The following is a 27,666-nucleotide window of genomic DNA, read 5'->3' as shown; positions in this document are numbered from 1 at the left end:
TGGTAGAAAAACTTCTTTCTTAATTCTTAAAGAGTTGTTGCTTTTTTTTTTTTCTCTAAGCTTTTGTAAATGAAATACCTTAATTTCTGGAACTAGTGGTCTTCAAGGCCTGTTTAGGATTCAAAAACTATACACCCTTTCTCATTTGTGCATTTGTAAGAAATGAATTCAAATTCTCCTGAGAACATCTGGAGGACTTTGACTGAGTTGCAGGGGAGGGCAATCATTTTCTATAAAGGGCCAGATAGTAAATATTTTGGGATTTGTAGGCCATACACAGCCTTTGTCACATAGTTGTGTGTGTGTTTTTTTTTAATGACTCATGGTAGAGGGACAGATGAGTTCAAGGCATTTGCTTATTTTTCTATTTTGAGTCCAAATCAATTAAGCATTTGATGCCTACTGAGAAGTAGGCATCTGGACTGGTAAGTTTTCTACTTCTCAATTTATGTTTGATCCATGGCTGAAGTTTTAAAATTTAAGCTATGATCTCTTTCTCAACCACACAAATATTTAGATCTATAATTCAAAAAAGCCTTTAAATATCACTTGTGTGAGTGTATATTTTCCTACCTCCAAGTGGTATTAAATTAGATTATAAAATATCTTAAAGGACCTCTATTCTGATTGACTTAAACAGATAAGTGCTTATGTAATTAAATATTCCTAAAATTCCCAGAAATGTTGGAAATCAAACTTCCAATAATTTCCATGTGCCAAAAAGGGGCCATTCTTAGTGAAAATAACCCAAATGTTTTAAAAATTCAAGTTCACATAATGTGGATAAATACTTTGCAAATGAGACTAATTTCATTTGTTGGTTTAATAAAAATAGTTATATCTTCTCTGAGCTAGATGACATATTTATTCTACTTGTGTATGTTCTTCCTAAACTTATATGGGTATAATGATTAAATAAGCTAACATTACTTCTACTAAATGTTTAAGCCTGTGAAAAATGCCAATCTGTGTTTAACCAAATTAAATCTTTACCTAACGACTTTATTTCAACAGCAGTTATATCTTGTAATATGTTCAGCTTGATGATAGTTTCCAAGATATTTAGGTAACTTAAAATCTTGGACTGATACAAAATGAGTACATTAATGGATAATCATGAGATACTTAGGTAATCTCTAAGTAAGATAAAAAATTGAAGCATTAATTATCAAGTGTAATTTTAAGTTTATATATATTTTTTGTTACTTATTTTTATGGAGTTTAGAGGAGTTTGTTAATGAATATGTTTATTTTGGCCACTTTGAAAACTTGTATTATAAAAGACATATGCAGATATAGAATGATACAGAGAGCTCAAGAAAAGGGAATTTTATTTGTCCTGATCAGTGCTAGCTATGGTTTGGTGAGTTATTTATAAGATTTTCAAAAAAAGCTTTAGTATCAAATATTATACTGATACAAAACTGGAATTCAGTTTTCTCTCTGTTAAAAGAATGAGATTATGTCGCATTATTGGTCAGGTCTTGATAGGTAGTTTTAAAAGTTTATTATTTAGCTTCTGTGCAATCTGCCTAGTTGACAAGGATTTTATGTCTTACAGAATAACCTCCATGGTTTATTTTATGTTTTATTTATGTTTACTTTGTTTCCTTAATTATTTATGAAAACAAAGATTTCTCATATAGACAAAAGCTCAGATCCTTTCCAATAATGTTACCTCCTGAATTAATTACGGATCATCAGATAAAAAGAATCCACAGAATATATAGAGATATATAGAAAGAGATTTATTATGGAGACTGAGTCACATAATTATGGAGGCCGAGAAGCCCTATAATATGCTGTCTGCATGCTGGAGGCCCAGGAAAGCCCAGTTACCACTGTACAGTTCCAGCCTATGCTCCAAGACTTGAGAACCAGGGAAGCCAATGGTATAAGTCCCAGTCCCAGTTTGAGTCCAAAGCCCAGAGAATCAGAAGCTCCAGTGTCCTAAGGCAGGGGAAGACGAATTTTCCAGGTCAAGCAGACAGCAGATTTGTCCTTTGTCTACCTTTTCATTCTGTTCACACTCTCAACAAATTGTATGATGCCCATACATTTTGTGAGGATGATCTTTGCTTCCTCTACCAAATCAAATGCTGATTTCTCTCAGAAATACCCTTGCAAACACACCTGGAGATAATGTTTTACCAGCTATCTAGGAGTCTCTTAACTAGTCCATCTGACACATACAATTAACCATTAGAGTTCCTATATTTACTTTTATAATTTTTATTGTGACTTTGGTCTAATAGGTAGTAAAGGCTTAATAGGTAGGTATCCCATGTTCCTAGATAGCTAACCTTCCCATGATCTCATCTTAATCAAGCACTGAAATTTCCTAATAAATTTTTATATTTCCCCTTTCCAAAATCACAACCTAAACATAATATCTCTGGCATCTTAAAACTATCTTTGAGATTCCCCAGAGGGCCCCTGATAAATCACAAAGAATTTGTTTGCTTGTCATGTGAAAAGAGAGGTACTAGAAATAATTAAGTTTATTTGAATATTACTAGTAATGAGTTGCTTGGGAAGAGATGTTAAATGTGAAGAGATGCTCAGCCTTCCCTAGGTTAAATTTGTATGAGTAAATGTTTATGAATAAAACTGTTTCAGTAATTATATGCTGTTTGGGAAGTTCTTAAAGTATTGTCAGTGCCCTCACCATTGATGATATGTTTCTGTTTATTCAAATCTTTGCATGCTTTGCCTGTTATTAGACAACAAGAGTCTAATGTTAGCAATCATAATTTCAGTTATTTTTTTATTGTGACTTAGTCACATCTTTACTTCTTTAATTTGAACCTATCATCTTCAAAGCCCATGGTTTTCCTTTTTTTTTTTTTTTTTTTTTTTTTTCAGACAGAGTTTCGCTCTTGTTACCCAGGCTGGAGTGCAATGGTGCGATCTCGGCTCACCGCAACCTCTGCCTCCTGGGTTCAGGCAATTCTCCTGCCTCAGCCTCCTGAGTAGCTGGGATTACAGGCACGTGCCACCATGCCCAGCTAATTTTTTGTATTTTTAGTAGAGACGGGGTTTCACCATGTTGACCAGGATGGTCTCAATCTCTGGACCTCATGATCCACCCGCCTCGGCCTCCCAAAGTGCTGGGATTACAGGTTTGAGCCACCGCGCCCGGCCAAAGCCCATGGTTTTCTACTGGAGATTTATATCACTTACTTGCAGTGTTTTACTAATATATATAGATATTTAAGACCTACTCAAACTTACTGAATCTCTTTACTTGATATATATTCTTGATGTATTCTTACTATATTTTTTGTATACTCACAGTCTATTATGTCAGGATTATTATATATTTCAAGACTTTTTTCTCTAACATGATTATGTTCATCTGTTTTTATTAACTAGGTATGCTATTCTTGAAAATAGGTCTAATTATTATGTTTATGAATATGATATAAATTTTATCTAAATCATTTGAGGTTGACATTATTCTCTTATTTTGCATGCCACAGAAACAATCAAATATTTTTTATAGTTGCATTATTCTTATAATAAACTCTCATCAGACCTTTCACTTTAGAAACTTACCCATTGTGAAGTTAACCACAGCAGTTTTAAGTCCCTTGTCATCTACAGGTAGTTTTCTGTTTCATTCTGATGCTTCCTTAGAAGTGCAACCAGCTAGAGGCCAGAAAGAGGCTTTTATGTGTCCTGGTCCAAGCCAGCTATGGTTTGATAATGTTGCTTTATCTTCAACAAAGAAGGAACACCTCAGACCCCATGAAAAGGACTGTATCAGGTACTTCAAAGTACAGGCTTCTGACATCACTTACACAACTTTGAGACCATATCCATGGAATGAATCAGGGATTCCAGAACATAGTTCAGAAATAGATGGTCTCATGGGACCGCTAACCCAAGATCAAGTGAAAGAAGAATTAATTACATAGGACCGAATAACCTGATCAGGGATAACTGTAGATTTTGTCTGGAATATCATTGCTGTTTTAATGTTCTCTTTTCTGGATACTTAAAGAAGCTCCTTTGCTTTCCTCATAAGCTACCTAGAACTCATAACAATCGAGTAGACTCAGCTTTTATAAACCAAAATAAAACATCTGTAGATGATATATCTTACTCTACCTAACTAACACCTCCAAAATTTGGAATCTCTTATTTAATATTCTTATTTTCATGGCAATATGGTTATTCTCATAGAATAAGAATCTGTCCTACTTGTTGTCAGGACAAAATGAGAAACATTGATTGTGCAACCAAGGTTTTGTCTGGAATGTCATGTTTGAAAATGATGTTCATTTAATCAAACATGACCAATAATTTTAAGAAACTATAGTTGATTTTATGGGGGAAATACTTTGCAAAGCCCTTTTGGCACTGGCCTGGTATCTGGTTTATAGGTTCTCAGCCTTACAGGTAATAGAGAAGGTCACTTCTTGGTAGACCCAGAAACTATAGTTTATTTTGTGGACCTCCAGAAGGGAGGATTTCTAAGAACTACAGGTAAAACATGATAGAAAATTCTTGGCTTGGCTTCCTATCCTCAAGAGGCTTTTAAAAGATGAATCCGAAATTCCTTCTGAAAACATCCATCAAAGAAACTTAAGAAGGCCTACATGGTAAATTACTATTCTTGCTACACCTATGTAATTAATCAGGTCAAATCTAAGGAGGCTAGCATTATTTTATTATCAAAAATAATCTTTCTATGAGATTATAAACTAAAAATAAAATTTTAAGCCCCCCACCCACCAAATGGACTCTCTCTTGACCAGAACGACCTAAAAGAAACCTGAAAAACTGAGTTCCTGCCATGATAGGAAAGGAAATTGGACACACCTCATTATACCCCCACCTTTTGGCATTTAGGCACAACAACTGACCAGCACTAATATTAAAATAGAGATCATAAGACAAACAAAACAGACTCTTAGTTGCAGTAAAGTACCAAATTATAAACAAGACCTAAAGCCATGTCAGGCAGGAATTAATTCACATCTATAGCTATCAGTCTTGCTAAAGAGGTTATATTGTGGCTGACTCTGACATAGCATTCTTATTTTAACTTAAACATTTCCTTTGGTGAACTTCAAGATTTTAGACAACATTTTATTTCTTTAACTAACTGCAGATTAAAGAATCTCTGAATCCACCTCTGATTCATATGCCTCCACATCAAGATTTGCTACCTCTTCAGGCCAAACCAATGTATACCCTTCATGTATTGCTTTACAGCTTTGCCTGTAATCCTTGCCTGACTGCAGTGTATAAAACCAAACTGTAATCTGACCACCTCAAGTGCTCATTCTCAGGACTCTTGACACTGTGTTTCCCTGGACTGTGGTTGTTCATATTGGTCCCAGATAAATCTCTTTAAACTATTTTATAAAGTTTGGTTTTTCCATTAACATTATCTTTGAGGGTATGACTTTAGAGAGAGGAGAGAAATTTTGTGTTTTGGAAAACTGTGAATTGTCTATAGTATACCATTCCAGGTTATCAGATTCTAGCCTTGTTCACTGTCTTTGAAGCATGTTGCACATATTCGCACAATTTGCATATTGTAGGTAACTGATGGATACGCAAACTGGCTTGTCTAATGGCTACTTGATTGACTTCCTTCCACTCTGGAAAAGTCAGTTTTGTTATCTATCTACAAATTATACTGGAATCTGCTACTTGCTCAGAACATCAATCCACACCACCTTTTTAATTATTTTAGTTTCCTTCACTACCTGGCTATAACCCTCTCCACTGTTGACCAATTTTTTCCTCTCCTGCCTGACTCAGCACCACTAAGAATTAAAACTCAACTGCCCAGATAATTATCAAGACTCTGGTTTGCCTTGCAATTGGCAGTTCCTCCACTCTCCATGCTCCCCTTCCCAATATCCACCCCCTGTCTGAAAAAAACAGTTTGGTGTTAACCTTGATGAACTCACTACGTAGGAGATGATGCAAGGGCCAGAGTTCTCTTTGGATAAGCCTCTATCTGGGCCACTAGGGAATTCCTTTGAAGGGCTTGAGTCATGCATGTCCTTAAATGAGAGGAAACCAAGACTGTAGACAACCTCACCAACGTTCAAGAAATACAGCAGGCAATGACACATAACCAGAAGACTTTCCTCCACCACATTGGAAATCCACTTGGAATCCAGTGGACTGGATACTCTCCAAGTTTACTATATATATATATAAATTCTAGGCATGTCTCCTTTAAAGGGCCTGATCTCCAGGAACCTAAAACAACTGACCTTTGCTACCACCTTTCAACAGATGGTTCAGCTAATTTTATAGAAACAATGCCAAAAAAATCTTGGAGAGACAGTTTCTTAGACGCTGCTTTGCCCCATACAGGAAATTTATGATCATTTATGAGTTCTTTGTTGACAAAGGATTTTTATCCTTTTGAAAAAGGGGGAAGACCAACAATGTTGAAATTTTTCTGAGCTGTATGTTTCATAAAGCAGGGAAGATTTGGAAGACTGAGAAGACTGAGAAATCTCCCCTGCCCCTTTGTATACTGAGAAACCACCAACCAGCAAAGGAGCTTTTTGCTGTCCTGTCTTCTAAGTTCTGCCTCCACCTTTCCTCAGTGACTTAGCCAAGACCCATTTCCGTTCTTCCTCATGATTCTGATAAGACTTGCCATAACTCTTTTATCTGCCTCTATAAAGCTGAAGGCTCCCCTTCCTTTTCTTTGACAAGTTCCTCATTGAGGAATGTTCTTTCTCCCTGTTACAATAGCCTGAATCAAATCATCACCTAATTGTCACGCGCATTTTGTCTTTCACATTGAACACAGATGGACCACGTCAAACCAAATATGAGCATCATGATAGAGAACAAAAGCAGTGCTCACATGCGAGTCAGAAAGTATCCTATGCTTACATGTCCTGTCCTAAATATAAATTTTGTTTTCCATTGAGTTACTTTTTATTTATTGCTCTTACTTGGCTTTCTTTAAATCTCTGGCTTGATCTGATCATATTCTCTAACTCTGTAAAATGCTTTTCTGTACAGTTTCCCTTTTAATCTTTTCTTGGAAACTTCTCCCCTAATGTTCTTTAGCCTCCATTTCCAGTCTATACTGGTCGCTCTTTTTGTCTGCTATAAAGTGGTAATTATAAGAATTTCCTCTTTTCTAAATTGGGATCTCATTTTACTTTTTCTTTTGTAACTCGCTGATTTTCATGGAGCACATCCTACAGAATCTCCCTGAGAAAAGGCATAAGGAATACACATTTTTTAGGCCATCTGGTAAGCTCTATATTCTACTCTCACACTTGATTGACAGTTTCGTTATAGAAATCTAGGTTCGTGATCATTTTCTTTCACAATTTAGAAAGCATTGTGTCATTGTTTTATAGTCCCAAGTGTTACTATTGAAAAATGTCCCTTCAATTCCTGATCCTCTGCTGAATACTATTTATTATTACTGTTATCATTATTATCATTGCTGGAAGCTTTCAGAATCTTCTCTTTATCCTGAATATATTGGTATTTTATGCAAACATGCCTTGCTATGGCTTTTGTTAGCAGTAGTATTGCTTTTGCGGGTATTTGGAAATTTTGTTCTGTCTTTATATTAATATCTTTCAGTTTGGAAAAGTTTTCTTGCATTATTTCTTCTATTTTCTCTGAACTCCTCATCTGAAATTCCTAATTATATAGATGTTGGAACTTCAGAATAATCCTCTTATTTTCTTATACTTTTCTTATTGTCTAATTCTTTATCTTTTTGTTCTATTTATCTCAATTTAACAAGAGCTATAAATATCTCTTGTTAAAGACATATCTGACCTCAACTGTATCCTCTAACCTTTCCATTATATTTATTTCTGCCATAATTCAAATACCCTAGGTCTGTTTATTGTTTTTTATATGTCCCCTCTTTATATAGCTTGAATCTATTTTTTTACTGCTAGAATCAAAATATTTTCTTGTCTCTCTGAAGATAACAATGATAGTTTTGTTTCAAAGTTTTCTCTGCTTTCTGCATCATCTCTTCTGTCATCTGTTGGTTCATTTGATGAGAGGCTTTTCTCAAATATCAATGATCCTTGGTTACTGATCCAAATTTAAAAGTATGACAGCAAACCTAAGACTAGTAAGCCTGTTGTCCAAGAAGAGCTTTATAGACTACAAGATTCCACTCTGAAGTGGTTGAGAAGGCCTGGCTATTTTGTAGAGAACAACAGAAGAGTAAACCTGGTTGTCACCCTTCTTGGATGCAAGTGGAAAAAAGGGAAGAGGAGCTTCACACTTCTATGTGTTAAATTCCACTTATTGTTTCCTTACCCCGTGGCCTATTGCCCCTTCCCTCAGGTTTGTCTGATGTTCCTAAGGCTGATTCTTCCATCTTTGAATGTCTTGAAAAAAGTAAAACTTGAATATTTTACTAGACTGAGTGAGGGGAGTCTCATTACTATGTAACATGGGGAAGTAGGTCTGAGGGTCTCAAGTTTATCCTTCTAAAGACGTTTAACCCAGCTGGTTTTGTGTGAACTTCGGTTCACACTTCTATCTTCAGAAGTACTTGGTGACTCCAATTCCTGGCCTTTCTGGTATTCAGTAAAGCCAATTGTTCCTTCTTATTTTATCTGTCTTTTACAGTTAAGTGTCAGCTTTCTCTGCTCTGTGACATCAATTCCCATGTGTTCATCTGCTTTTTGACTCCTAAAATGTGATTAATATCTCTAGTTATCTGTTGTCTACTTTCTTATCCTTTTTTACTTGTAGGTTCCTTTAAATATTTTAAATAAAATATTCCTTTATTGTTAATCAGCAGGGCTTTAAAAAGAAACAAAGACAAGAATCTGTATTAACTTTGCCAGGTTTAATTAGCTTCTTGTTGATAGTTCAGTACCCTTTATATTTTCAAAGCTGTAATCTTTTTCCTTCCACATATTTTGCAATTTTACATTCAATTTGATATTTATCTTCTAACATTGAGTATAGTGCTTTTTGAAGTATAGAACTTTTTTTAACATAGTGAGACCTACCTATATTCTTCATGGTAAAATTTTAAAAACCTTCACCACATTGAAGTTAAATAAACATTTACCTACAGTGATTTCTAATTCACTTAAAAGTTGGTTAGTTGGTCTGTAACTTAACTAGTGCTATATTTTGAGTGGGGTATTTCACAATATTTGCTTTTCTGCACTTGCAACATACTGCAATTTTAAATTGCCAGGTGCCAAATTTTTATATTGAAGAATCCCTTTCAATTTCAGTAACACTACCCCTCAAATATGGAACACTTACTCGGACCTGTTGACTGAAGAAATTATGATTCCTTCGTCTTCACTCTACCCCTCCATCCATATTCCAAAGAAAATGCCAAACTATTTCTAAATATAAAAAGTTAGAATAAAGTTCTAGGTTTTCTGGTGATAAATAATTTTTTTAACACTCAAAGTTGCTGACTAAAGGTTCCTTATGGCCTCAAGGGTCATTTTCAATTTAGTGAGAGAAGAACTACGTCTACCAGGAGTATAACTTCTGAGCCATTACCCATGGAGTGGGCATTTCACAGCTGCCAGAAACAAGATTTTTCTCCCAATGTTTTAAAAAGGCATGTCAAAAGAATATATAAAATGTATGACTAAATATTTTTAGATTATATCCTCCTGAGAGCTAATAGACTGTGAAACAAACATTTAGTTAAAATAATTGCAAAAGGTACAATGAAAATACAAGCCAGAGACCACTTCAAATGAGAACTTGTCGACTGAAGACAATGTGATGCTCACATCTCCACTCTACTCCTGCATCCATATTCCAAAGAAAATGCCAAATTATTCCCAAATATAAAGAGAACATATAAAAATATGTCCAAATAAGGAGAGTAGAGATGCTTAATTACTCACAAGTGAATGAGACAAGCCCTTCAAATTTTTTCTAGACAAAGAATAATATAAATAACTAACAAAACTAATAAACCTAAGATCAGGAGCCATCTTCAGTTAGTCCCTCCTTTTTTTCTTTTTTTTTTTTTCTGAGATGTCTTGCCCAGGCTGGCCTTGAACCCCTGGGTTCAAGTGATCCTTCCACCTCAGCTTCCTGAGTAGCTGGAAGTATAGGTACATACCACCACACCTGGCAGTCCCTCACTTTTAATGATCTCATTGGAGACTATTCAATCATTGGAGATGTGACAGGAAGCATGCTTCACATCTATTTGAAGAACCCCAGAGCAGGGCATGCACTCTGAAAATCTGATCAACAGTAATGCGAGAAAAAAAAACACAATAGAACAGTTTCCCAGAGGAACTTGTTGGGGCTCAGAAGCCAAAAACCAAAATATGGGGCTTTCACGTGCTCAGCTGCAGAAGCCTCAAGATCTCTCTGAGCCTCCCTGCCTCCTGTCTCTCAATCCTTTCTTTCCCAAAGCACAGGATGAAGTTGTTCTCTGAACTTCCCTTATCTGCCTGAAGTCCAGACTTGCCAAAAAGAAAACAATGACCTCTAGTCCCTTCCCTGAATTTTCATTGACTGAACTCATCACAAGAAAGAAGACAGAAGTCTGTCAACACATCTGGACAGATTTGTCACAAACCACTGTCTGCTCTGCAGGCCCAACAGACTTTGAACAGACCTTTGTACATTCTTCAAGACCATGAAATTCCCCTAAAAATCATGTATTATCTCCCTAAAATAATCCACATTTCCCCATCTTCCTTCTCCCTAAGAAGAAGGGTATGTCAGCATCTCTATCCCAGTTCATGGTCGGGTAAATCAGTCTGCGATTCTCCCCTGTGCATGTTAATAAATTTGTGTGCCTTTTCTCCCACTAATCTGCCTTTTGTCAGTTTATTTTCAGCAAACATCCAAAGGCTGAAGGCGAAGTTTTCCACTGGCCTCTAGAAACGGAAAAGCTTTGGTGCTTATCGGAAGTGCATGTACACTAGAGTAAAAAGGTAATGAGAGAGGTTACCAAAAGTAAGGAGGAGACACCACTTCTATGCTTTTGCTCTCTGAAGTCAGGAATTTACTCGTGGAACTAAAATCTAGCTATCAAGTGATGCAACTGTGAGTAGGAAGACCACAGGGATTGACATGCAAATAGGCACTCCAGGCAACCCACACTGCTTGAATTCTGCCCCTGTGAGGAATATTTGGGGTACTCATTTGCATTGCCTGTTGGTTACCAAAAAGCACATTCAGTTCACAGTCATTTTAAAGCGCTCCCTTGTCAGATCCTGGGAACAAACTGAAGTGTCTGAACAAAGGTGACTGAGGCTCTCTTCTGTAACTCATAGGAAGACAATATGCCTTCTATTGGGAACATAAATATTCTTTTTAGATTTGTTTCACGCAAACCGAGCCTACCAATTCGTGTGAGAGCCTCTTATTAGAGAAAAGATCTCTGACCACGTTGGCCCCTTTTCTGCCTTAATCTCTGGATTCCGATGTCTTGGAGCTTCCAACTAAGCTCCTCTTCTCAGAAAGAGTAATATCTCACTCTGCTGTTTCTGCATCTGCTTTCTATTTATAAAGAGTGCACTTTGGGAAAAGAAATGTTTCTTTCTTTAATCCACAGCAATATTTATTGCTGCAGGGGAATTCCAGTCTTGTTCTTTGGCAGGCTCATAGCTCTCAAGTCAAATAGGCAAAACAAATGCATTTTCTCTCCTTCATTGAAAAAGGTTGTGGGTAACAGGATGTTGTCTCTGACAAGTACAGTCATTTCAATTATTTTAAAACAAATAAAAAATAAATCAACCAAATAAAAGATTATCTTAAAGTCAGGACGTTTTACTCTAGAAATGTCTTTCCTGCAACATCTTCGTAAATCAGCACATTTCATCTCTCCTCAGCATTCCTTTTTTTTTTTTTTTTTTTTTTTTTTTTGAGACAGAGTCTTGCTCTGTCACCCGGGCTGGAGTGCAATGGTACAATCTCAGCTCACTGCGACCTCCGCCTTCTGCATTCAAGCGATTCTCCTGTCTCAGCCTCCCAAGTACCTAGTATTACCGGTGCACACTGCCATGCCCGGGCAATTTTTTGTATTTTTTAATAGAGACGGGGTTTCCCTGTGTCGCCCAAGCTGGTCTCAAACTCCTGAACTTGGGTCATCCACCCACCTCAGCCAAGTGCCTGCAATGCCTGAGACCTGCTAGTCGTGCTTCACAGTACCCACCCCTACCTCTGGCCTCTTTTCACTCACCAGAAAAAATAAATAAATGCAAGGTCACATAGACTAATATATATTAAGCACTTCTAAATCTCATCAATGGATCAGTATTCTCCTAAGGACTGAATACCAAGAGGACTGTAGGCTGCATGATGACGAATACAGATGCAATGGAATGGATGATGTACGTTTAAATAGAATGGAACAGAAGCCATGATAACATCTCTTTCCTTTGGACTGAGGGAGTGCTTAATTATGATGGTCAGATTTTGGCAGTGAATATAAACGAACTGAGAAAATCCCCTACTGTTTCTTTCTCTTTGGTATGTACAAGACTAGTTCTTCAGAAATGTATTCTTAAGAGTGGGATAATTATTTTAGACACGCTGGTGTAATGGACTTCATCAGTCTCATTCACAAAGCTCATTTTAATGTGAATCAATTATCAACTACACTCAGAGAATCCCCTGGAGTTAAATTCCAGCCATTTGTACTAGTGACACTCAAAAGGCAGAAATGATCTTTCTCAACCTCACAATCAAGGACTATGGAAAGAAAATGCATACAAGTAGCTCAATAGATAGCATAATGATTGTTTATGCACAATAAACTGCAGCTAACTAACTACCTCCTTAAGGAGTGCCTTGCTGTGTACCTATTGCTTTTAATCTCACCTAACTCCTTTCAGTATATTAGTTTTGCTCCACATAGGTACGATACTGACATTTTTCCTAACACACAAACAACAGTAAATCACATTTTCCCCTACTTTTACAACCCAATGAAAATATTTAACATGTATCTATCTCATTTATTTATTTTCAAGGCACTTTCTATCATGTAAAAGAAATACTTCTTTATTCACTGTACCAAAGAATAGAGATATAAAGAAAAAAATAACTGACTACACACAGTCCATGACACAGTTGAAACTGAATTCAGAAATTCTAAGGTTCATTGCTCTCATCAATATAGGTATAATGCATAGAACTCTTGGCCACAAAAGCCATAGAATGAGGGTTGCTTACACAGTGGAAGGTGTGCACCCTGTAGATGCCTTATCAGCATTTTTTATTATTTTTTAATATCCTTTTTAATATAATTTTTCTTGAGACAGGGCCATGCCCTGTCACCCAGGCTGGAGTACAGTGGTGTGATCCTAGTTCACCGCAGCCTAGAACTTCTGGGTTCAAGTGATCCTCCTGCCTCAACCTCCTCAGTAGCTGGAACCACAGACATGAAAAGGATGAGACTGATGTTAAAAAGGAATGAATTAAAATTTCTATAAGAAGTCAAAAGCAGGAGTCTTTGAAGAATGGCCATGATGATGCAGATAGGAACATTGATGTATATTATTTGTTTTGAACAAAATGTTAACCATAGCTTTGCCTTTTCATATGGTAGAAATAGAAAAGAATGCCAGTCAATAGTTGTAACTGAAAACTATGATTTTAACTGGCTATGTTAAAAATTCCTGTTTACAAAACACAGTAAATCAAAAAAATAATAGTATTTCTATTTATAAATAATTAAATATGAAGCAGAAAAAAGGCATTCATAATGTACAATCATAGAATAAGAACCAATCTGTTGTCAGGTATAAAGACAGAACTCAAAAGTCTGAATTGCTAATCTCCTCTAGGTTACCGTATTTAGTGCATTTACAAAAATGAGTCAATCCCTCTCCTATATTTGATACAGAATTCCTTAATGTAAAAAGAAATAGCACTCTTCATAAAGAACAAAATTAGTAAGACTTAAGGGTTTTAAATATCATTATTTAGTATATCAAATATATATTTATCAAATCAAGAGTAAGTTACTTTCTTGTTTTACCCAGCATTCACTTACAGTTTAAATTCATTACATAGTTCTCCATTTAAACAGTTTCAATAGTTCCCAATATGCTTTAAGGAATAATAAAAAATTAATTTATGATTGGTATATTAATGGCATATCTGACTGAAAGGAGCTTTTTCTAGAACTCTTTTCCCAGATCTGTATGTTTAAAACATCTTTTGACATTTTACATATTAACCAAGTAAGTCTGTATGTGTGGAAACACAATACATACATACATATATGTATTACATATATACGTATGTAGAATATAAATTACACATGTGCGCCTATTACATATATGTGTATATGTGATATATAAAACAAACTTTTACAAAACATGACTTAATTTTTATGTGTGCAATATGCTCTGATATTTTGCCCACTTTTCCTATTTCCTCTTTTAAAAAATGCTGATCACAACCCACTAAATTGATTTCACAAATCACTAATGAGTTGCAATCTGCAGCTTGAAAAACACTGCTGTAGGCCAATTAAATATTGTCCTTTAGTTCAGGTTTCTTTAATTAGTTTGATCTACCTGGAGACAGCGTCATTTGGAAATGACAGTCAAGACCAGCATAGAACTTAGATTGGTATACAGACACATAAACGTTCCTCCTAGTAACCCATGCAGCCTTTCTCTATAAATTAGTATGGCTGGTGTCACTGTAAATCTTGTAGGCATTTCCTTTTTCTGTAGAAAGCATCTATTTTCAAATGGAGAAAAGAATCCCCACTGAAAAACAAACTAAATCACACAGTAAATCTAACAAAGTGATTAATGGGCTTGGCTGTCAGCAGAGTCCGGCTTTCTTCCCTCAAGAAGTATGAATACCACCTCAAATTCATCTTCCTTAATATGCTACCACTTAGTGTGGTGTTCTAGAGATACATTTGCTAGTTAATAATTAATCAGAAGGATCTCTGCTAAAAGCGGCAGAAGGGAGAATTAATATGTTTTGCCCAGCATAGAGGAAAGTTTCCAACAATGAGACCATAACATGATGTCTGCAAGGCATAAGTACACTGACCTTTATGAAACCTGGATAGTGTGTTAGATTTTTTTTTAATGCAATACTCTTCAGAAAAAAAAAACAAAACAAAACAAAAAACAAGTTTTATTCTTACAGCTCCAATAATGCTTACTATTCCACACCACCTCCCTTTTTGCCCCACATACCCTCTAAACCTTTCCTATTCTAAAATATCCTGGGCTTGTTCATCAGAGTGCTCATCTTGACTGTATTTATTATTATGTAACTGTCTTATGTTTGCTAACCTGCTTAGACTGCAAGCCTCCTAGTTCACCATGGAAGCCATGGTGTCTATCCTAGTGCTTCGAACATCAATGATATGCAAAAAATACCTGTTGAATGAATGAGTAGATGGATGAAAGCGAAGGAATATATCAGAATATAGATTATTATGTGTTTTCTGCTCCTAAATAGAGGTAAAGAGTAAACACACTGGTGACATACTCTCTGCACTCACTGAAAAGCATGCTCACTTTCTTCCTGTTCACCCAAGCCAAGAACCCTTTAGTTATATGCAACATTTTCCTCCCATTCAACTAAGGTTAACTGGATTCCTGTCACAAGCCAGCAACCACAATCTCTCTAATCCATCTGCTTCTCTCCATGGCTTGTACCCCGGCTAACCATTTCTCCCTTAGATTGTTGCAGTCGTCTCTTAAATCTTCCCTGCGTCCTGCCTCCAATAGTCTCCCTGCCCCAGCCTGTTCTACACGTAGCTTCCCTAGGAATCTGCCTGAAATACATGCCATTCCTGTACTCAAAATTCTCAAAGCCAAACCTCTAAGTCTCACAGAAAAGGTCCCACCTTTTTCCCTACATTTATCTCCCTGACATGAATTTCATGTCCCACTTACATAGCAAAACTCTTACAATTTGCTGAACATGTTATACGGTTGCATCACTCCATAACTTGAACATTTCTGTTATTTCTTCTTGATTATCCTTCCCACTTTCTTCACCTGAGATACTTCCATTCATTCCTAAAGATTTAATGCCATTGATACTTTTTTTGTGTGAAACCTTCCCTAGTCCAATTACCCCAGCCAGTTCCATCTATCAGAATAGATACCATGGACATAATTTTATTTCTCTTTCTGTACTGGAAACTGTTCATAAAGTATAGAACTGTTTTGAAAAAAAAAAAAAAACCAGTAAGCCCAAATAAATTCATTTTTTGCCTGTGGTTTAGTTTTTTTCTCCCAAAAATCAAGCCCCAAATTAACAATTTTCTACTGCATTTCCAACCCAAGTCTTTTCATATACCCAGACAGAATTTCTAAAGATAAAATTATGATTAGTGATAGTAGTTTCTCTATCCCAATTCAGCCACTGACTTATTGGGTGATACAGCTGAGCTATATAAGATATAATACTTTGTTTAACTAGAGCACATGAAGTATAAGAAGCATTAAGTGAAAATTTTTATCACAATAGTGATGTGAATTCATTTTTATATAAGGTCATATAATTTTTTTAAAAAAACCTTTCTCTTATGAAATGATCTTCACAACATTTCTGAGAAGCCATCAGGTATTATCTTCATTTTGAAGATGAGGAAATTAGATTCAAATTAATGAAACAACAAATACATCTTCAGCACCTACTGTATTCCAGGTCCTGTGTCAGGTGCTACGGTTGCCAGTCTAGTGGAGGAGATGCTGTGGTGGCCTCAGAGTGGAATGAGTACCCTGACTAAAAAACAGGGTCAAACAGAGGCACTAGGGTAGAAGAGATGCACAGAAGCAGCCCTTAGCCCAGACTTTTGGAGACAGCGAGAGTAACATCCAAACCAATGTTTCTTAACCAGTGGCAATTTTGCTGCTCCTACCCTATCCCTGGGGCATTTCCCAATATCTGGAGACATGTTTGATTGCCGCAGCTGGAGGACCACTGGCTACTGGGCTCTGGTGAGAAGACAGGATGCTACTAAACCCCTTTCCAAGTCTCACCACAGGATACCCCTCAACAACTAAGAATTATACAGTCCAAAATGTCAAAAGTTCTGCCGATGAGAAACCTTGATGTAAGCTTAAGAGCCGCTACATGAGTAGGAGTTGGCCAGGTGGAAGAATGAGGGGACGGGAAGGAGAGGGTGGAGCCACGGCAAAGAATGGTGTTCCAGGAATTGAGAACTGCTTATGTGAAGGATCTCCATGCTGATTCATTTGCCAATTTCTTTGTGTGGTAAAATAGACATCACATAAAATTTACCATTTTAATCACTTTTAAGTGCACGGTTTTGTGGCATTAAGTACATTCACATTGTTGTGCAACCATCCCCACCATCCATATCCAGAACATTTTTTACTTTGGGAACTTTTTAAAGAACTCTGTACATTAAACAACTCCCCATTCCCCTTTCCCCCAGCTCCCGGAACCCACCATTCTCCTTTCTACTCTCTGCCTGACTACTCGACTATCTACCCTTAAGTGGGAATCATACAATATTTGTCCATTTGTGTCTGGCTTATTTCACTTAGCATAATGTTGCAAGGTTCATTTATGTTGTGCCTTGTGTCATATTTTCCTTCCTCTTAAGGTTAAATAATATTTCATTGTAGGTCTATATCTTGTTTTTTTGTTGATCTGTCAATAGAAACCTGAGGTGTTTCCACCTTTTGGCTACTATAAATAATGCTATTATGAACATAGGTGTATAGATATCTGTTCAAGTTCCCATTTTCAATTATTTTGGGTATGCACCCAGAAGTCATCTACCAGTTATTTTTATATACCAGTTAATTTCCTGGCATGGTTTTGGTGTTTGGTATACAGTAAGAATAAGACCCAAGATCCCTCTGTCATGGACCCTATATTCTGATGAAGCAAAATAAATAAACCAAGCAACAAAAGAGATTATTTCAGAAAGCATGATTAAGAAAATAAGCAGAGGTAATGTGGAATGAACCAGTGGACCTTAAAGTGCTAGGGAGGGAGTGGAAAGCAGGAAAGGTAACAGAAGAGGTCCCTGCAGAACAGTCAGCTCAGGACTCCATATTTTATTTTATGGGCAATCAAAAATTCACAGAAGTTGAGAAGTTAAGTGAATTGCCCAAGATCCTACAGCTAATAAATTCTACAGGCCAGGCTAGAATTCTGTTATCATTGTCTATCATTACTATATAGGTTTTCTTTTGAGCAGAAAAGTTGGAAGAGGATACATGTTTATTAAACACGACAATCAGAATGCTGCCTCTTAGACATCTGATCTTCTCCGTTTGTTTTCTTAATGCTCCCCAGAATCAATTCTGTGAATGGCTAGAGGGCATCTCACCCTTCTACTTACCCACACTCATTCTGTCCTCAGCGCTGCCACTGGTGTTCCTCTTTGTTGAAAGAGATTTTCTACAAGTAAAGAATAAAATAGTATTGATTCTAAAAAGAAATGTTATACTTCCTCATGGCCTCAATTTAAAATAAAAAACTTCTATTCCATACAAGATAAAAATAACAAACAACCTGAGTAAGTAATAAATGACAAAAATACAGGAGTGTTCCGTCAAACAATAGGAACATTGTTTTTTCTGACCTTTGCTTTCAATTGAAGTCATGTGCAGCTTATATAAATATTACATGAAACTTGTTTTGCAAAGAATCGCTGTCTATGATGATTAATAAAGACAGAAGCTGTTGGCAAATCTACCTTTTAAAATATTACAAGCTTTTCTAGCAGGAGGAAGAAAGTGACCCTTTCTCACTAAGCAAATGGACTATCCTTTCATATAGGATTAAGACCTTAAGCCAGCTAATGTGTACAGTCAGGATTTATCAAAGCTTCTGTATGAAAGAATGTATCAGGTGACAAAATGTGTTGTGATCCAGTTGAAAATCCAAACTTTATTGGTTGAATGAGCAAGAATATCTTATGACACGAAGTTTATATCAGGTAAAAAGGTTATTTCCCTTTAAAAAATTATCATTTAATCTTTTGCATTAATGTGTGCTGTTGTATAATTAAATAGTAAATAGACATTCCTAGCCTTTAAAGTGTTTTATGAAAGTGGCCAATTTTGCTTAATATATTTGCTCTATCAACAAATATTTGCTAAACAACTATTATGTGCAGAGCCCCTTAAAAAGTGCTATTAAAATTGTAATGTATCATTATGAAACATAATGTTTTCTTACAGATTCATCTGGTAATAAAAAACACCCTATGTGAAAATATTTAACAGGCTTTAGGAAAGTTTTAACGTATTAAGAGTCCCATAATTACTGCCAGGGGACCTCTTATGGTTGTCACTTAGAATTGACCTCAGATATAGCACTTCATAAATACGCAACTTAATGTGAGACTGTAGGAAGTAAAAGGAACTTTTCATTGCCTTGCTTTGTGCAGAATAATCTTCCACCTCTCCTATATCTCCTCTGCTTCCATTTTAGTTATTCTGTAGTCAACACATTTTTATTATGTGTCAGGCACTGTGCTTGATGTTGAAAATACAAAGGTGAACAAGAAAGACAAGGTTGCTGCTGTGTGAAGTTTACAATCTGGTCAGGGAGACAAACAAATAATGTAGTAACATGAAGTTCATGAGCCCTGTGACAAGGAACGTAGAGATCACCATTAGGGCACAGAGCAGAGGCATCAAAACCCAGTCTCTAGCATAGCACTGGGACATGGAAAAGGGGAAATGCAGGAAAAACATCTAGAGAAAGACATATTTATCTCAACCCTCAAGAAATCCCAAAATTCTCATCATTACCAGGGGATGAACCCAGATTTTGAGCATAGGTTTTGAAGCCAGTTCCATCTGAGTCCTCTATGTCATACTGCTGGGCCCTCCATTGCCCCTGGCTGGCTCATTTTGAATTGGTCCTACTTTCTTACATGCATGACTTGATGAGCCTGAGGGAGCCCCAAGGATGGTGCCACCCCAAGCTGTAATGTTATCACCACCACTCTCCATTTGGTTGCTTTGGTTTTAGGAGTGAATCTCAATTTCTACTGAGACTGGAGTACTCAACCCCAAATAGTTTGTCCAGGATCCCAGTTCACCGGCCCAGCTCTTGCAAATTCTCCCACTCTCATCCTCACTCTTCCCAGGAATCAAAGGGCTCAGCCCTTGGAACTTCTACTGCAGGATGGATTCCTATTCCATCATAAGACTTGCCTCTCGTTTCACCTCACCCTCAAATTAAACCCCCGGAAAACAAACATCATTTCCTAGGAAAGGTACATCTCAACTACTGCTTTCCACATCTCAACTACTGCTGGCTAACTGCCAGTTGTCTTCTCACGTCAGGTGGGAATGTTTGTCTATTAAGGTTCTTTGGTTGCTTACAACCATTTTGAGCTTCTTTAGTGGAAGAAAATATAAACACATTGGGGAAAAGTTGAGTAGTTTACAGAGCTAAAAGAAAATCTAAAGTACCAAACATCGGAAGGCCATTTACCAGGGCTGTCCTGGGCATTGAGGCAGCAGAAAGGAAGGGGAAAGCTCTTTAAAAGGCCACTACTGAGGTGACTGTACTTTGGATGCATTCCGTAAGGCTTCAATTCCACAGAGAAGACGTCAAATTGGCCAGGCTTAGGTCATATGCTCGCCCATTGGCCAGAGGAAGACGAGCATCACTATTGACTCTATCCAGTGGAAGAGGAAGGATTGTCCACAGCACAGCTGGAATGCTGTTACCACAAGAAGGGAGAGTAGACACAGCACTGCAAATATTAGAGCATCCACTTTAGTGGTCAGTCTTGCTGCTGGGTGATTTTTCAGAGTCCCAGCCCTGAGAATTCCCAGGCTATACCTTTCTCTGTACCTGAATGTAGTTTCAGTATGCTTTCTAACCAGGTCCACATGGGTTTCAAAGCTCTCAACATAGGAGCAACAGAAGCCTTTGAATATATGATCCTCAAATCAAAGTGTTATACTTAATTTTAAACTATATTCCTCCAGAATAGTAAATTTTTAGGACTAGCCATGTAAATAACAATGAGAACCCACAAATAAATCCCCTTGTATATTTTTTAAATTCTATATGTTCTTACCATTTAGAGCAACTCCCTGAAGAGAAAAGGCATGTCCTGTGCCTATCCTTGCACTCAAAAACTTTTTCTTCCTCTTGAGCTAAGATTTTTTTAGCTACTTTTCCACTTGCAGTTTTAGGATTCCTCTAAATAAATTACCATGGAAGGCAACACTTAAAATTATATCTTTTCTGTTGAGCTCTCCTCATTAGCCACCATGCAAGCACACATACCTTACAGTGTGGCTCATTCTCTCTTCATATCTATATCCTGAAAAAATTTTATGTAAAGGCAGAAAATACTAAGAGCCTGTTTTCCATTCTTGTGACCCTTGTATACCTAACAATTGGTCCTGATGACAATCTTTGGAGTAAATATTTTCAGCACTTGAATCGAAAGGCCTGATGCCTCTTGCTATGACACAGCTCAGCATAGAGATCTGGAAGAAGAAGAAAGAAAAAGCAGAAGAAAGAAGAAGAGGACGAGGAGAAAGAGGAGGAAGGGGAGGAAGAGGAGGAGGAAGAGGAAAAGGAAGGAGGAGAAGAAGGAGAGGATGATGATGATGATGATGATGGTGATAACCAATAGCCAACATGCAGGAAGCCCTCACTGTGCATGGGCTCAACCCTAAGCATTCTGCGTGCATTATGTTCTCATACCGGTGCAAATGATCTGAAAGTGTTGGATACTCACAGGAGAGAAAAACTGATCATTCCTGGAGACAAGTGACCAAGTAAATGGAAACCATGAGAGATAGAATCCAGAGCTCAAGTAGAGAAGCTGGCCTCGAATAGGAGTGGAGAAGTCTGTCCGTTGTAACATTGCTAGACTTGAAGACTGGGTTTTTGGAAACATGAAGGAATTCTCTTATAAATGTTTCTAGTTTCTCAACAAAATAAGAAGAAAACAGTGGAAGAGAACAGGGTGGGTAGTTGTTGGAGGTATCAGCAAAATGGCAGTGACAAGGCAGCAGGGTTGCTACTATTAACTTGAGCAGAAATAAAAGGCCTTGTCACTGTATTGTGGAGAAGGAGAAAACTGTAATTTCCATGTGGAAGTGCTGCAAGATATCCCCAGGGTTATGCAGAACTCTTAAGGGATGGCTGTAAGTTCTCCTAAAGCGGGCTTGGGCAAGGACAAAGAACAACAATCTTTTGTGAATATTGTGGCCCTGCTTCTAAACCTCACCTCAGTAGACAGTCTTTAAAAGAAATGGGTTTCATAACCATTTTTCATTATGCCTGCCTAATTCAATGCCTGAGGAAGCAGCACTGCACACTTCTTAAGATAGGGTTTGCTGCTGCGCCTTCAATGGTAGATACAGTGCCTGAAGGTAGGAGATACTTGATAAATATTTTATGAATGAATCAATGAATAAATGGATGGATGAATAAGGAATTTATAAAATTTTATATAGTTCTCATTCTTAGTTTTTCTGCATAAATTTCTTTGTTGTACATGTTGTATGGTAATGTCATTCTTGGCTTTTGACCTAAGGCCCTACTCAGAAACCTAAGGAAATCTCAGAATAATTATTTTACTAGAACTAAAAATGAATTAAATATTATATATTATTTGGAGATAGCTATAGCCACCTAATATTCCCAAAAGTTCCATAATAAGTGTCCTTCCTTATCACTTACTGGCTTTAGTATGAGAAATATTTTAATACTAAATTCTTCCATTAGACAAGGATCTGCTGGAATGGCCACTGCAGAACATGTTCTGCTCACTTGTCTCCAAGAAGTTCCCCAGTAAAGTGTGACGTTAGGTCACATCACCATTCATGCTGTCCTCTGATTGCCTAGCTCAACATCTTAAGAGGTGTTTTCTTTTGGACCAGGAGGGCTCCTACTGTACCAAGATTTTCTTTCTCATTTATCAAAAATCCTCTCTATACAACCCCTCCATAGCAACCATCCAATGTCATTGCTATAAGATTTGCAATCAATGATGTCCCCTTTTAGCCTTCCCTAACCTACCCATTTACAGATAAATATTTGCACACACAGAGATTCATCTTCAGAGGAAGAGCTTGTGTCTTATTACATATTCTCAGTAGTTAGTATGATGTTTGCTGAAGGAATAAACTAATAATTGACTAATAAATAAATATTGAATTATTCTAACAAAGTGACACACAGAAACTCAATTTCTGCTCCATGCTATAGGAGAGGCAGCAACATTGAGTCTTTATTTCAACATTCAGTATCTTGCCTTCAAATGTAGAGTTAAGCATTCTTAACTCTGTCTTCCCTCCAAGACTTAGCAACCACAATTGTCCTCCAAGCCCAATTTACTCCCATTGAACAGAAAAAAAAATCACTTAGGGAAAGTCAGTGTCTAACATTGACTGATTATTCTCAGCTAAGAGATGGAAAAATGCATTCACTGCTTCCCCAATCTCTGGAAACCTACTTCCAGATTCTCCAATCTCTGAAAGGCTACAAACTCTATAATCTCTGGAAGGCTACTTTTAATTCTTCTGGAACTATTCTTTACTAATAGCTTCATGGTATCTCCTGTACATGATTCTTCTTTCCCTCACTTTCTTCCATAGAGCCTGTGTTAAGTTTGAAATGCTTTTAACCAAGTGCCTGGGAAAGTAGGTGGGTGCAATTTTCTTCTCTTCTGTTAAATATCAAAATCAAAATAAGCATTGCCAAGCCCTAAAATTTGAAATAATAAAAATACCGAATTTTATATTTAACTGAAATATGGATCAAATTCAATATTCTTCCTAGAGTTGCAAACTATAAGATGGTCAGATTATAAATCAGTGAAGACAGATTATATTCTAAGAGTCAATGTGCGGGGGTCTTTGAGGAAAACACATAACTTCACTCTGCTTTCTCCATAAATTAAGTGAAAATCAGGCATTTTCTTCCTGAGACAGAATTGTGATGACGGTGAGATGATAGTCATGAAGCACTTGCAGATTTTAATAACACTAAGTATCCGTTTGACTTAACCAGTAACAGCTTTTTGGCATCTCCTGTACACAATTCCTCTTCCAAACATTTTCTTCTATTGAGCCTACATTAAGGATGAAAAGCTTTTAACTAAGTGCACGGAGAAGAGAGGCAGCCTTTTAAAATAATTTATAGGAAAGAATTAATAACAAACATTTTTAAAACATCCATAATTAAAACAACTCATGCTTTAGGGGAAAAAAAAATCCATTACTCTCCTGTGGTGCAAAAGAGGCAACAAGCCGGTACTGAGCCAAGTTCTCAGAACCAAGCCTTCTCCCAGGCTCTGTCCACTACACTTTTTATTTGAATTATCAGAATAGCCCTTTGATGACTGTTTCTAGAAAGCCTAAATCTCAAAGATACCCGGTGCAGCATTTTCATAAATTACAACTAAATGTTTTTAAAACTATCATTTTCAAATGAAAATAAGTAAGATTTTGGATCCTATATCATCAGTAATGTGGCCTCCCTTTTTGAATTGGATCTAAAATTATAACACAAAGGAAGGGAACAGAGTAGTTCCACGTCAAGGAAGAAGTGGCTGTGATACAGCAAGGCCACTGCCAGAAAGGAAGAGGGGACAAGCCCACATGGAATGCGGAAAGGGACAGGAAGAGATGAAAGGAAGGGCAGAGTCATCTATGCGTCTGGGTTTCCCCCTCAATATTCTGCATGTGCCTCCCCACACCCCGGCCTGACAACGTCCCAGTGAGGTCATCATGTACTGAGCAGGTCAAAAAGCTATTATTGGTTCAGTAAACTGATACTCAGTGTTGTTAAGGTCTACAGGTGCTTCATGGCCATAACCTCACCAATCACGGCTCTTTCTCAGTAAGGGAGAAAAGCCCTGATTTCCACTTAATCTACGGAGAAAGCAGAGAGAAGTGATGTGTTTTTCCCAAAGATTCAGGCAAACTGACTCTTCAAACAGAACCTGTCTTCACTGATTTATAGCCTGGTCCTCATTGTTTTCCCCACGCTGTCTTTGTAGCTGTAGAAAGAAGATGGCATCCCCAGCTGTGCCTCTCCCCCACCTGCTGGAGACAGGGTCACAAGATTGCTATGGTAAGAAGGCCAGGCAGCATAGTTCAGCTAAAAGGAAGACTGAGTCAATGCGCCTGAGTTGTGCTTTCCTTCCATGTCATGTAAAACCCTGTGTATCTCTTAGTTGTTGAACAAAGTGGTTGAGACTCTGACCAGGAATCTTCCTAGAAGGAGTTGCTACACAAAGGGTAAAGCCACATTATCACTAGACAGAGCAGTGAGGCTGTGAAACTCATATGGGACCATCAACAGGGAGGAGCCTCTGAGCTCAGAGATGAGACCAGGAGCTCACCAGCAGCAGATGTCCTTGGTGCCAGCAGTGACCAGGGAAACAAGGGACATCATAATGGCAGACAAGCAGGGACCTAGAAGGTAAGCCGAAGCCCCACATGCAGAGCCATCATAAAGATCTTTACCCAGAAGGAAGGACTCCAAAATCTGAACATTTTTCTACAAGCGACAGCTTTTTCAGTCCTTTAAAGAAAGGAATTAATAACAAATGTTTTCAAAACATCCACAATTAAAACCACTCATGTGCCACACACATAGCAACCACCCTGCATACAGTGTCTCATTAAACCCAAAAACACTGAGAAATCACTTCAAGCTTTCTCTACAGTTCAGTAGGGCTCATGATGATGATGAAATATGTTTTAGAAACTAAACTCTTTAGGAAACAAACTATATTTTCTTTGCACATTTTAGTTGTGTGAGCAAGTTTGAAGCCCAACTACAGTATGATTACAAAGACAGCCAATAAAACACCAAGTCCAAAAAGCAAAGAGATCACCTGGAGATTTTTTTTCAAACGGTGGAGATTATTAGCCTACATTCTTAGAACCAAGACTTTGCCATAGACAATATTGTCTCCAAGATCACATTCTAGACAGCCAGTGCTTCCAATGTGTGCCACCAAATTTTGACCACTGTGTAAACTTCTTTTTTTCTAATCAAGGTTGCTTTATATAAAATAAAATGTTGGGTTAAATGTATTGTGACGCAATAGAGTGGACTTCAAAAACACTTGCTGTGAATAGAGACACAAGTAATCATCCAATCACAACTGAAGGGAGATTGTATCTTTACAAGAAAAGGTAAGAATTTTGCTGTGCATGTATGTGTGTGTGTACACACACACACACACACACACACACACACACACATATATATATATATATCCCATATAAATAGGACAAGAAATTTTTCTATTCAAATTGTGAGAGCCAAAAGGTAATTGGGTTCAAAAAAGAAAACTCTAGATACAGACATACCTTGTTTTATTGCACTTTTTTTTTATTATGCTTGGCAGATACCACATTTTTGTAAATTGCAGATTTGTGACATCCCTGTGTTGAGCAAGTCTATCACCTCCATTTTTCAACAGCATGTACTCACTTCACGTCTCTGTGTTACATTTTGGTAGTTTGTGTAATATTTCAAACTTTTTTATTCTTATTATATTTTATGGTAATCTGTGATAGGTGATCTTTGATGTTCTATTCTAAATGTTTTGGGACACCATGAACCATGCCCATATAAGATGACAAACTTAGTGGAAAAATGTTGTGTGTGTTCTGACTGCTCCACTGACCAACTGTGCCCCACATTTCTCCACATCCTCAGGCCACCCTCTTCCCTGAGGTACAATAATATTGAATTTAGGCCAATTGATAACCTTACACTGACCTCTAAGTGTTCAAGTAAATGGAAGAGCCATACTTCTCTCACCTTAAATCAAAAGTTAGACATGATTAAGTTTAGTGACAAAGACATGTCAAAACTTGAGACAGGCCAAAAGCTAGGTCTTTTACACCAAACAGCCAAGTTGTGAAAGCATAGGAAAATTTCTTGAATGAAATTAAAAGTGCTACTTCAGTAAGTACACAAATGATAAGGAAGCAAAACAGCCTTATTGCTGTTATGGAGAAAGTTTGAGTGGTCTGGATAGAAGATCCAATCAGCCACAACATTCTTTTAAGCAAAAGCCTAAACCAGAGCAAGGCTCTAACTCTAGTCAATGCTATGAAGGCTGAGAGGGCTAAGAAAACCGCAAAAGAAAAGTTGGAAGCTAGCGGGGGTTGATTCATGAGGCTTAAGGACATAAGCTGTTTTCACAACATAAAATTCAAAGTGAAGACACAAGTGCTGATGGATAAGCTGCAGCAGTTACCCAGAAACCTAGCTAAAGTAATTGACAAAGGTAGCTGCACCAAACAACAGACTTTCAGTGTAGATGAAACTGCCTTCTATTGGAAGAAGATGCCATCTAGGACTTTCACAGAGAGGAGAAGTCAATGTTTGGCTTCAAAGCTTCAAAGGACAGCCTGATGCTCTTGTTAATGATGAAAGCAGCTGGTAATGTTAAGCTGAAGCCAATGTTCACTTATCATTCTGAAAATCCTAGGGCCCCTAAGAATTATGCTAAATCTACTCTGCCTGTGCTCTAGAAATGAAACAACAAAACCTGATGGCAGCACATTTAATTATATGGTTTACTGAATATTTTAAGCCACTTTTGAGACCCACTGCTCAGAAAAAAAAAAAAATTTCTTTCAAAGTATTACTGCTCATTTTTACCCAAGAGCTCATATAGAGATGTACGAGGACATTCATGTGGTTTTCCTGCCTGCTAACATAATATCCATTTTGAACTATATAGATCACAAAGTC

The 27,666-nt window shown here is 37.2% G+C and overlaps 1 long non-coding RNA gene across 5 annotated transcripts in view; it reads right to left on the bottom strand.

Annotated features, from left to right (window-relative positions):
- The window catches only part of LOC141581664 (uncharacterized), a 473,937-nt gene that overhangs the window by 342,195 nt on the left and 104,076 nt on the right, over positions 1-27,666 (bottom strand). For all 5 annotated transcript variants that reach the window (XR_012514432.1, XR_012514428.1, XR_012514430.1 and 2 more), the window contains one exon: positions 18,293-18,351. This is a non-coding gene — a long non-coding RNA (uncharacterized LOC141581664). The remainder of the gene's footprint in view (positions 1-18,292; positions 18,352-27,666) is intronic.

Source organism: Saimiri boliviensis, chromosome 16, assembly GCF_048565385.1.
Source record: "Saimiri boliviensis isolate mSaiBol1 chromosome 16, mSaiBol1.pri, whole genome shotgun sequence".
In the NCBI taxonomy this organism is placed as follows: Eukaryota; Metazoa; Chordata; class Mammalia; order Primates; family Cebidae; genus Saimiri; species Saimiri boliviensis.
This window is presented reverse-complemented; position numbering and strand designations above follow the sequence as displayed.